This window comes from Zea mays, chromosome 1, assembly GCF_902167145.1.
Source record: "Zea mays cultivar B73 chromosome 1, Zm-B73-REFERENCE-NAM-5.0, whole genome shotgun sequence".
NCBI classification, from domain to species: Eukaryota; Viridiplantae; Streptophyta; class Magnoliopsida; order Poales; family Poaceae; genus Zea; species Zea mays.
The window spans coordinates 176,979,478-176,992,971 of NC_050096.1; positions in this window are offsets into that span (position 1 = coordinate 176,979,478).

The following is a 13,494-nucleotide window of genomic DNA, read 5'->3' on the forward strand; positions in this document are numbered from 1 at the left end:
TTGTGTTAATTTTTAGCACTCACTAACCGCGTACGTCAGCCGAGTGACTCTGTATCTTCGTCTGCCGAGTGACCCTGTCTCTTCGTCAGCCAGCCGAGTGACCCTTCTCCTTCAGCTGCCGACTTATGGCGTGACTCGGCAAGAGCTGGCCGACTCATGGCATAACTCGGCTAGAGCTGGCCGACTCTTGGCGTGACTCGGCGACCTTTCTCCTTCAGCTTCCCTCTGCGAGAGGTTAAATAGAGGAGCACCCCTGTCACTCGGTACACGCGAGAAAACACTTTCAGAACACAATCCAGCAGCCGAGTGAGGGTATTTCCATCTCGTGAATCTGCGCGCACAGAGAAGCGAGAGGGCAGGTGCCTCCGGAGCCCTTGCCGTTCGAGACCTTGCACGAGGGATCGGCAATTAGGTTTTTGGGGAGCGTCTACGCGACTGCCCAAAACATCTTCAACATGACAAAGGAAGCTGGCCAAGGATCTGGATCATCAGAGCGCATAGGAGGGTATGATCAGTTTATTTACTTACTGTTTTGTGTTCTGGAGATTATATATGTTTCATATTTTCATCTATGCTGTTTCATAGTTACGAATGATTTTATCTTATCTGTTCTGTCTTATTATAATATGATAGATCTGTCTGTTTTAATTTTTCAGTCATGCTATTTATGTTTCTATCTGTTTACTTTCATTTGTTCAGTCAGTATACATGTTTATCGTATTTATATGATTTATATAATTCACATGCTCTATGTTCTCTTGATTCATACTGGTATGGATCAATTTGAGATCACAATTTCTATGGTTAATTATTTGTTATATGTCATCATCATAATGTTGATTTATGGAATTAAAATAATACGGAAAATGCCTATATTTCTAACAATCCAAAAACCTAATGTTAGGCATTTTTCTGTCAGAGGTTTTGCTGCTGTGCTAAAGCCTGATCCTTTTGATGGTAAAAACTTCTTGATATGGAAAGCTAAAATGGAATTGTGGCTAACTGCAATGTCTTGTTTTCATGCCGCTGAGGGCAAGCCTGCAAACTTACCTCCTGAGGATGAGGCTAAGTTTAAGGCTGAAGACAACCTCTTTCGAGGAGCAGTAATTAGCGCACTGGATACAAAATTCCAGAAAAGCTATATCATCCTTCCCACGGGGAAAGAGCTGTGGGATGCTCTTGTTGGAAAGTTTGGAGTTACTGACGCTGGCAGCGAGCTGTATCTCATGGAGCAGCTGTATGACTACAAGATGGTTGAGAACCGATCTGTAGTGGAACAGGCTCATGAGTTTCAGGCACTAGCTAAGGAACTCGAACTTTTTCCTTGTCCTTTGCCTGACAAGTTTGTGGCTGGCGGTATAATCGCCAAGTTGCCACCTTCTTGGAAGGACTTTGCTACCTCTCTCAAACATAAGAGACAAGAGTTCAATGTGGAAGAGCTCATTGGTACTCTTGATGTTGAGGAAAGAGCTAGATCAAAGGACAATGGAAAAGGTGTGGAGACCTCTACTGCTAATGTGGTGCAGAAGAGAAACTTCCGCAAGTTTAACAAGAAGAAAAACCAAAACAAACCAGAGAACGCAAATAAACCTGTTCATACAGCACAGTTTAAAAAGAAGAACAACAACAACAAGGGAAAGGGAGGTTGCTTTGTCTGTGGCAGTGATCAACATTGGGCAAGAGAGTGCCCTGATCGCAAGTTCACTCAAGACAAGAAATCAGCTAATGTTGTAACCACTGAAACTGAAGGAGGAACATCTGGGTATGGTAATTCTTTACCATTTGTTCTTTCAGTCTGTAATTCACCTGAGTGGTGGATGGACAGTGGTGCAAACATTCATGTGTGTGCTGATGCCTCTATGTTCACTTCCTATCAGGTCGGGAGGTCTGGCGCCTTGTTGATGGGAAATGGGTCGCGTGCTCATGTTCTTGGTGTTGGTACGGTCATTCTGAAGTTTACTTCGGGAAAGACGGTGCCATTGAAGAGCGTGCAGCATGTGCCCTCTATCAAGAAGAATCTCGTTAGCGCGTCTATGCTATGTCGAGATGGATACAAAGTTGTTCTTGAGTCTAATAAATGTGTTGTGTCGAAACATGGTACTTTTGTTGGTAAAGGATATGACTGCGGAGGCTTGTTCCGCTTATCACTGCATGATGTGTGTAATAAACTGGTGAATTCTGTTCATTTTTCTGATGAGTCAGATTTATGGCATTCACGTTTTTGTCATGCAAGCTTTGGCTGTCTTATGCGGTTAGCAAATATAAATTTAATTCCTAAATTTAACTTGGTCAAAAAGTCTAAGTGCCATGTGTGTGTTGAATCAAAACAACCCCGCAAGCCTCACAAGGCTGCTGAGGCGAGGAGTTTGGCACCTCTAGAACTTGTTCATTCTGATCTGTGCGAGATGAATGGAATTTTGACCAAAGGTGGTAAAAGATACTTTCTCACTTTTATAGATGACTCCACTAGATTTTGCTATGTGCATCTCTTAAAAACAAAAGATGAAGCGTTCAATTATTTTAAGGCCTATAAAGCTGAAGTTGAGAACCAACTTGAGAGGAAAATAAAACGGTTAAGGTCTGATCGAGGTGGAGAATATTTCTCTAATGTGTTCGATGAGTTCTGCGTGGAACATGGTATTATTCATGAGAGGACACCGCCATTCTCACCACAATCCAATGGGATTGCTGAAAGGAAAAACCGCACTCTAACAGATTTGGTGAATGCCATGTTGAGTACAGCGGGATTATCCAAGGCATGGTGGGGTGAGGCGATTTTGACAGCATGTCATGTCCTGAATAGAGTTCCAACAAAGAACAAAGAGATCACACCATTCGAGGAATGGGAAAAGAGAAGATTAAATCTCTCATATTTGCGCACTTGGGGTTGCTTGGCTAAAGTGAATGTGCCAATCAACAAAAAGCGTAAACTTGGGCCTAAAACTGTTGACTGTATATTCCTTGGATACTCTTTTCACAGCACTGGGTATAGGTTCTTAATTATAAAATCTGATGTGCCTGATATGTATGTTGATACTATCATGGAATCAAGAGACGCAACATTTTTTGAGAATGAGTTTCCCATGAAGAATACACCTAGTGATACAAGTCATGAGACTATAATTCCCCATGAGCACGAACTGTCGATTCCTATAGATCATGCTGAGGATTCTCACGTGCACATCCCTGAGGAGGATGACACTATAGTCACTCGAAAGAGCAAGAGACAGAGGGTTGCAAAATCCTTTGGTAATGACTTTATAGTGTGCCTTGTGGAAGACACACCAACTACCATTAGTGAGGCATATTCCTCTCCTGATGCTGACTTATGGAAGGAAGCAGTAAGGAGTGAGATGGAATCTATTATGTCTAATGGAACTTGGGAGGTCGTTGACCGTCCTTATGGTTGTCAACCTATAGGTTGCAAATGGATCTTCAAGAAAAAGCTTAGGCCTGATGGTACAATCGAGAGGTACAAGGCAAGGCTTGTGGCCAAAGGATATACCCAAAAGGAGGGTGAAGATTTCTTTGATACCTACTCACCAGTGGCTCGATTGACTACAATTCGCACATTAATAGCTGTGGCAGCCTCTTATGGTCTTATCATTCATCAGATGGATGTTAAGACAGCTTTCCTAAATGGAGAGTTGGATGAGGAGATCTATATGGATCAGCCAGAAGGGTTCATTGCGGATGGTCAAGAGAACAAGGTGTGCAGGTTGATAAAATCATTGTATGGCCTAAAACAAGCACCTAAGCAATGGCATGAAAAGTTTGATAATACTCTTACAGCAGCTGGCTTTGTTGTAAATGAATCTGACACGTGTGTATACTATCGGTATGGTGGGGGTGAGTCTGTTATGCTGTGCCTTTATGTTGATGACATTTTGATCTTTGGATCAAATCTCAATGTGATTGAGGAAGTTAAAAATCTTCTATCGAGCAATTTCGAGATGAAAGATTTGGGAGAAGCTGATGTCATTCTAAACATCAAGCTTGTTAGAGAAGCTGATGGTGGGGTAACTTTGTTACAATCCCATTATGTGGAAAAGGTATTGAGTCGCTTTGGTTTTAGTGACTGTGATCCTGCTCCAACACCTTATGATCCCAATGTGCTATTGAGAAAGAATCGGAGAATAGCAAGGGATCAATTGACATACTCCCAAATCATTGGCTCGCTCATGTACCTTGCAAGTGCAACAAGGCCAGACATCTCTTATGCTGTGAGTAAGCTAAGTCGGTTTGTGTCGAAACCAGGAGATGATCACTGGCGTGCTCTTGAGAGAGTGTTGCGGTATTTGAAAGGTACTATGACATACGGTATTCATTATACCGGAAACCCAAAAGTGCTAGAAGGCTATTGTGATGCCAACTGGATTTCTGATGCTGATGAGCTTTATGCCACAAGCGGATATGTGTTTCTGTTTGGAGGTGGCGCTGTTTCCTGGAAGTCTTGCAAGCAGACTATCTTAACGAAGTCTACAATGAAAGCAGAACTCGCAGCATTAGACACTGCTGGGGCTGAGGCCGAGTGGCTTCGTGATTTCCTATTGGACTTACCGGTAGTTGAAAAACCGATACCGGCTATTTCCATGAACTGTGACAATCAAACGGTGATTACAAAGGTTAACAGTTCTAGGAATAACATGAAGTCTACAAGGCATGTTAAGAGGAGATTGAAATCTGTCAGAAAGTTGAAAAACTCCGGAGTTATAACTGTGGATTATGTCCACACATCGAATAATCTGGCAGATCAATTCACTAAGGGTCTATCACGCAATGTGATAGAAAGTGCATCGAGGGAAATGGGTATGAGACCCATGTGAGATCTACTCTAGTGGTAACCTGCTCTATGTGATCGGAGATCCCGTGAAGTAGAGTGGAGAAACAAGCTAGGAGTAGATTGTGAGGAAAGATCCCTTCTTTAACTCATTTCTGATGCACATCTTTCCTATCTGTAAGGCAGGATGGTTTTTACCTTAATGTATTCCAAGAGTCTTATAAAGGTGAGATGTTGTCCTACAGAACATCTTCAGAGGAATACACCTATATGAGTCAGACTTCTAGTCACAGTCTATGGGACTTGGGTAATCCCTAAATACTCATGAAAGGCACTGAAGTGTGACTTATATGCTTCTAAACAGCGGGAATACCCTTTTGCAGCCTAGTATCAGCAAAGGATTTGAGTGAATCTTATTTCGCACAAAACTGTCAATTCAAGGCATAGTCCATTGTTCAGTTGTGAATGAGTGAAACTCTTATTCTAGATGGATGTTCAACTTAACAGTCTCCATCGAAACACTGGTATATCAAAGGATTGTGATTCTGATACTTCATCATTACATACCCTAGAGTTTGGTGGGGATTGTTGGATCTTTTATGGGCTTGGCCCATTTATTGAATAAACTCTATGGTGTGTAATGGTGGAGAATACCAATAGTACCACATTGGAAGTCCAAGGGTCTTTTGCCTTGACTTATATGGTGGGATTTATTCCACTTAACTTGAGAAGTCAAGAATAGGACAAGGGTGTGCCACACGCGCGCGCGCGCCGCCGCCGCCGCCGGCCGGGCCGGGCCGGGCGTGGCGTGGCGTGGCGAGGCGAGGCAGGCAGGCAGGCGAGCAGGCGTGGTGTGGTTGTGTTAATTTTTAGCACTCACTAACCGCGTACGTCAGCCGAGTGACTCTGTCTCTTCGTCTGCCGAGTGACCCTGTCTCTTCGTCAGCCAGCCGAGTGACCCTTCTCCTTCAGCTGCCGACTTATGGCGTGACTCGGCAAGAGCTGGCCGACTCATGGCATAACTCGGCTAGAGCTGGCCGACTCTTGGCGTGACTCGGCGACCTTTCTCCTTCAGCTTCCCTCTGCGAGAGGTTAAATAGAGGAGCACCCCTGTCACTCGGTACACGCGAGAAAACACTTTCAGAACACAATCCAGCAGCCGAGTGAGGGTATTTCCATCTCGTGAATCTGCGCGCACAGAGAAGCGAGAGGGCAGGTGCCTCCGGAGCCCTTGCCGTTCGAGACCTTGCACGAGGGATCGGCAATTAGGTTTTTGGGGAGCGTCTACGCGACTGCCCAAAACATCTTCAACATGACAAAGGAAGCTGGCCAAGGATCTGGATCATCAGAGCGCATAGGAGGGTATGATCAGTTTATTTACTTACTGTTTTGTGTTCTGGAGATTATATATGTTTCATATTTTCATCTATGCTGTTTCATAGTTACGAATGATTTTATCTTATCTGTTCTGTCTTATTATAATATGATAGATCTGTCTGTTTTAATTTTTCAGTCATGCTATTTATGTTTCTATCTGTTTACTTTCATTTGTTCAGTCAGTATACATGTTTATCGTATTTATATGATTTATATAATTCACATGCTCTATGTTCTCTTGATTCATACTGGTATGGATCAATTTGAGATCACAATTTCTATGGTTAATTATTTGTTATATGTCATCATCATAATGTTGATTTATGGAATTAAAATAATACGAAAAATGTCTATATTTCTAACATTTGTAAGGTAAGGTTCAATATAGGAGACAATATAGATAAAACGGTTGGAGATAGACTTCGGTTCTAAATTATACATTTAACTTCTCGTGAGAGCGGTTAAACAAAAAAAAAACATCTCCTTTGCAGATAAGGCTAAGGTTCGAAAATATACAGTTATCTATACTGGTCAACCTATAGTTTTGCACGTGTGAAGTCATCAGTCAAATAAGTTGTTCCCTTTAGATTAGAGTCAGTTGTTCGGGAGTACTGTATCTTTAATTTATAAAGCACATTATAAAAACAGTAAAAGCCTTTTCGCATTAAAGTCAAGGGGACAACTACTTTAGCCTTTGGAGACAGGGTCGAGTGGTCGACCAGGCCTATTGGATTGTACAGGCCAAGACGGAAAGTTAACTGAAAGTCCGTGTCAGTGAGTTATGTGCTAGATTCGCCAGAAAGGAATCTGCACCTGCATCCGGTTGGCGACGCGCTTGCCCCAGCTGGTTGAGCTAACAGTGGTGCCACGCAGAAGAACACACTCAAGCTCAAAGTAAAAAAGAACAAAAAGCATTATGTCCAAATTTCAGTGGTTTTCTCTTTTTTTTATTAAAGAAAAGTCTCGTTGGCAAAATAAAGCCACAAAAGTAAGCTACAGTTTGAGAGCATGTATCTCTCTGGCTTTTATGCTGTGGAAAAGCCTACCAAGGATGATCTCGCACGTGTGAGCGCATGCAGCCGAAGAAAAGTGAACTGGACTGGAGGTGCACGTCAATTTCGCGCCTGCCAGGTTCAGTCACAGAGAATCCAGCCAGCCGCCGCAGCGTCTGCATCCAGTCGGCGGGCGTGTTTGCCCGCTTTCCGTCTTCTCTTCTATTAGTTTGTTCCTTAGTAATTAGGTTCTCGGATTGATGGGGATCGAGAAATGGAAACATGATACACGGTACGCTACAAAAACTAAGATTTAATATTACTGAAACAAGGTTATTCTCACGTTCCTGGAACAGAAAGAATGTTTCTGGAACGAGGAACATGGCCAAGTTCTCGGCTCCCGGTTACTAAGATTTGTTCTGGCTTCTGCTTTTTCACATAGGTGCTTGCTCAGCATTATTAGGAATCAAGCATCGCACTCAGCTTTGTTCTCTTTTGACAAAATTCTGCACGAGCTCGACTTGATATACCATGTAACTTTAGCCACGTCTTGTTGGCTTCGATACAGAACCAAACACTCGTTGTGTACCGTCTGGTGGCTAGAGTCGAACGGTCCGCGACGCTACTGAAGTGGGTTCTTGTTTACATGCCAGACAGTCCATGCTCTAGATATCAGACGACAAGTGTTCTCATGTTCATCTTCTTCGCGAAAAACCCTAGAACCAACCTCTCAAGAGGGACCCCATCAGCCATCAGGGAGGAGAGTTCCAAGGCATGCCCCAGAATCGATAGGCCACCCGGGATTAGAGATGACAATCGGACGGGTAGTACACTGATATATAGTTCGTGAATCCATACCGGCGAGACAAAACTCAACACATACTCGTACCCATAAAATGTTCGTGGGTATGGATCTGTATCCGTATCCGTATCGGCCGAATATCCGCTATCCGGAGGATACCCATTACCTGCCCGCTCACTACAGTTTTAGTATTCAACACCAAACAACAATTTTATCACATTTCAAAATAATTATCATTTCAGCAATAAAGAACTAAGTCTAATAGAGATAGAGATTCATGGTTAAGGGAAAAGGCTAAACTAAGTCTAGATTACTCCTATACAATAAAGAACAATAAAGAACGAAGGAAATAGACCTTTGGTCTGTTGCGTATTATGCACGCTTTAATAATCTCTTATATTAAAAGCTCACCCGGTTTGGAGGCCTGTCCACGTTCTGCGGCCTCCGCGCCATCCATCTCATGACGCGTGCCACCGGTGGCCACACGCGTGTCTTCTGTGGTCGTCGACGTGACCTCGCTTTCAACGGACGCCAAATTTCCAGCTACAGCCATACCACATGTCCACATCACTCTCCCGGTCTCCCCTCAGACTTCTCTCTCCCACACCGTCCCTCTAGCCTCCCGAGCGCCGCCATAGTCGCTCGCCTCTGTCTCTCTCTCCCCCTCCGGCCCCACTTCGTCGCGCCCATCGTGACCCAAGACCCTGACCTCAACGGCGGCGGATCGGGGGCCGACGACGGTGCGCTAGGCAGTGGCGGCAGCAGCTTCCCCTCCTCCGACGTCGCCTCTCCACTCTTTCCATCCTTCGCCGTCACGGTCGTGTCTCAGTCTAATGCCCAACTGCTGGGTCCGATCGGAGGCTTCTTCAGAATCTACGATTACACACGCACATACTCTCTCTCTCTCTCTTATCTGTGTGATGTTGGTTTGGTTGGTGCTGCGCGGGTGTACCCGCTGTTCGTGACGACGGGCGTTGTCATTGGCATCTGCGGATTTCGGCTCTTCCAGAACATCACCGGGAACCTAGAAGTCAAGTCCGGATCTATACTTTTAACTCCTTTTGCATGTTCGATTCTTGCAGTAGATGTGCTACTCCAGCTGGAGCAGGGTAGATATGCTTGATTTGGGTGCTTTCTTGAAGTTGAAGTGGCCTATATGTAGTTCAAGTTCAATAGTCGCTCTATTTCTTCCTTTTCTGTAAGGTTGAACCCATAGCGTTACTATGGCTCCCATCCATAGCGCTATGTAATAGGAGGGATTCTACTGCAACTTAATGTCTACGATAACCTTAAGGATTAGATCCTGCTAACTAAATAATTGCATGTCATTCTTATCTCCGCACAAGTTTTAAGGCTTGCAATTGTTCGTGAGGTACACATATAACTAAGTTTTCACTTTCTGGTTCTCATTTTGCATTAACATGTGTCTGCCATTTTCGTTGACATGTTTTCACCATTTTTATCTTCTGGTTGTCATTTTCAGGTGAACGGAGAGATCTATAACAATGATGAATTGAAAGCTAAGTTTAAAACTCGTGAATTCCAAATTGGTAGTGATTGTGAAGTTGTAGCCCATCTTGTACGTTATATATTTATACCCTTTTAACAGTGGCATAACTTTTCCCAATGATTTAATTATCTCCATCGAAGCATTGTGTTCTCTCTTATAAAGTTATTTAAGCTTGGCATTGAGACCTTTTAATTGATTTAATATCTTCTTTACACAGTACGAAGAATATGGGGAAGAATTTGTGGATATGTTGGATGGAATGTTCTCCTTTGTTCTTCTTGATACACATCAAAAAAGCTTGATTGCAGCTTGTGATGCTATTGCCATCTGTTCTTTATACATGGGGTGTGGTCTTGATGGTATGTAAAGCAAAACTGATTGTTTTGCCCTTCTGAAGAAAATCAGGCATGAATTATGTTTTTGATTCATTACACCAAACAAAACTTCTAGGATCAGTTTCGTAAAACTACCCGAGGCATCTATTTCAAACCTTACAACAATCTGCATGGGCACACTATTTGTGTGATTGGAAGGTGGGTCCTGAAAGTCGCCTAGAGGGGGGGTGAATAGGGCGAATCTGAAATTTAACAACTTAAGCACAACTACAAGTCGGGTTAGCGTTAGAAATATAAAGAAGTCCGAGAGAGGGTGTAAAAACAAATTGCAAGCGAATAAGAAGTGAGACACAAGGATTTGTTTTACCGAGGTTCGGTTCTTGCAAACCTACTCCCCGTTGAGGTGGTCACAAAGACCGGGTCTCTTTCAACCCTTTCCCTCTCTCAAACGGTCCCTCGGACCGAGTGAGCTTCTCTTCTCAATCAAACGGGAACAAACTTCCCCGCAAGGACCACCACACAATTTGTGTCTCTTGCCTCAGTTACAATTGAGTTGTTCACAAGAAACAATGAAAGAAAGAAGCAATTCAAGCGCAAGAGCTCAAATGAACACAACAAATCTCTCTCACTAATCACTAAAGCTTTGTGTGGAATTGGGAGAGGATTTGATCTATTTGGTGTGTCTAGTATTGAATGTTATAGCTCTTGTAAGGTGTAGAAGTGTAGAAACTTGGATGCCATTGAATGTGGGGTGGTTGGGGTATTTATAGACCCAACCACCAAAAATGGTCGTTGGAAGTGTGCTGTCGCATGGCGCACCAGACAGTCCGGTGTGCCACCGGACACTGTCCGGTGCGCCAGCCACGTCAGCAGACCGTTGGGGTTCGATCGTTGGAGTTCTGACTTGTGGGGCCTCTGGGCTGTCTGGTGGTGCACCGGACAGGTCCTGTAGACTGTCTGGTGCGCCAACTGCGCGTCCTCTGACATATGCGCGCGCAGGCGCGCATTTAATGCGTTGCAGTCGACTGTTGCGCGCGAAGTAGTCGTTGCCTCCGCTGGCACACCGGACAGTCCGGTGAAATATAGCGGAGCGCCCTTGGAAATTCTCGAAGGTGAAGAGTTCAGCCTCGAGTGCCCTGGTGCACCGGACACTGTCCGGTGGCACACCGGACAGTCCGGTGCGCCAGACCAGGGTGCCTTTCGGGTTGCCTTTTGCTCGCTTTGTTTGAACCCTTTCTTGGTCTTTTTATTGGCTTATGGTGAACCTTTGGCACCTGTAAAACTTATAGACTAGAGCAAACTAGTTAGTCCAATTATTTGTGTTGGGTAATTCAACCACCAAAATCAATTAGGAAATAGGTGTTAAGCCTAATTCCCTTTCAATCTCCCCCTTTTTGGTGATTGATGCCAACACAAACCAAAGCAAGTATAGAAGTGCATAATTGAACTAGTTTGCAGAATGTAAGTGCAAAGGTTACTTAGAATTGAGCCAATATAAATTCTCATAAGATATGTATGGATTGTTTCTTTATATTTAACATTTTGGACCACGCTTGCACCACATGTTTTGTTTTTGCAAATACTTTAGTAAATTCTTTTCAAAGTCTTTTTTTGCAAATAGTCAAAGGTAAATGAATGAGATTTTGAGAAGTATTTTCAAGATTTGAAATTTTTCTCCCCTGTTTCAAATGCTTTTCCTTTGATTAAACAAAACTCCCCCTATATAAGATCCTCCTCTTTGTGTTCAAGAGGGTTTTAAGATACCAATTTGAAAATACTATTTTCTCCCCCTTTTGAACATAATGAGATACCAATTTGAAAACATCATTTAAAATAGGTGGTGGTGCGGTCCTTTTGCTTTGGGCTAATACTTTCTCCCCCTTTGGCATGAATCGCCAAAAACGGATACTTGAGTGAAATATAAGCCCATTTGTTAACTACTTTCTCCCTTTTGGTAAACAAAATAGGAGTGAAGATTATACCAATGACGGAGAGTTGCTCGGAGTGACGGCGAAGGATGAGTTATGGAGTGGAGTGGAAGCCTTTGTCTTCGCCGAAGACTCCAATTCCCTTTCAATATACCTATGACTTGGTTTGAAATTCACTTGAAAACACATTAGTCATAGCATATAAAAGAGACATGATCAAAGGTATATTAATGAACTATGTGTGCAAGACATCAAAAGAAATTCCTAGAATCAAGAATATTTAGCTCATGCCTAAGTTTGGTAAAAGTTTGTTCATCTAGTGGCTTGGTAAAGATATCGGCTAATTGTTCCTTAGTGTTAATATATGCAATCTTGATATCTCCCTTTTGTTGGTGATCCCTTAAGAAATGATACCGAATGGCTATGTGTTTAGTGCGGCTATGCTCAACGGGATTATCCGCCATGCGAATTGCACTCTCATTATCACATAGAAGAGGAACTTTGGTTAATTTGTAACCATAGCCCCTAAGGGTTTGCCTCATCCAAAGCAATTGCGCGCAACAATGGCCTGCGGCAATATACTCGGCTTCGGCGGTAGAAAGAGCTACGAAATTTTGCTTCTTTGAAGCCCAAGACACCAAGGATCTTCCCAAGAATTGGCAAGTCCCCGATGTGCTCTTTCTATTAATCTTACACCCCGCCCAATCGGCATCCGAGTAACCAATTAAATCAAAAGTGGATCCCCTAGGATACCAAAGCCCAAACTTAGGAGTATGAACTAAATATCTCAAGATTCGTTTTACGGCCGTAAGGTGAGCTTCCTTAGGGTCGGCGTGGAATCTTACACACATGCATACGGAAAGCAAAATATCCGGTCGAGATGCACATAAATAGAGTAAAGAACCTATCATCGACCGGTATACCTTTTGATCGACGGATTTACCTCCCGTGTCGAGGTCGAGATGCCCATTGGTTCCCATGGGTGTCTTGATGGGCTTGGCATCCTTCATCCCAAACTTGTTTAGAATGTCTTGAATATACTTTGTTTGGCTAATGAAGGTGCCCTCTTGGAGTTGCTTCACTTGAAATCCTAAGAAGTACTTCAACTTCCCCATCATTAACATCTTGAATTTCTGTGTCATGATCCTACTAAATTCCTCACATGTAGATTCGTTAGTAGACCCAAATATGATATCATCAACATAAATTTGGCATACAAACAAATCATTGTCAAGAGTTTTAGTAAATAAAGTAGGATCGGCTTTTCCGACTTTGAAGCCATTAGTGGTAAGAAAGTCTCTTAGGCATTCATACCATGCTCTTGGGGCTTGCTTGAGCCCATAAATCGCCTTAGAGAGTTTATACACATGGTTAGGATACTCACTATCTTCAAAGCCGGGAGGTTGCTCAACATAGACCTCTTCCTTGATTGGTCCATTGAGGAAGGCACTTTTCACGTCCATTTGGTAAAGCTTAAAGCCATGGTAAGTAGCATAGGCAAGTAATATACGAATTGACTCAAGCCTAGCTACGGGTGCATAGGTTTCACCGAAATCCAAACCTTCGACTTGTGAATATCCTTTGGCCACAAGTCGGGCTTTGTTCCTTGTCACCACACCATGCTCATCTTGCTTGTTGCGGAAGACCCACTTGGTTCCTACAACATTTTGATTAGGACGTGGAACTAAATGTCATACCTCGTTCCTAGTGAAGTTGTTGAGCTCCTCTTGCATCGCCACCACCCAATCCGAATCTTGTAGTGCTTCCTCT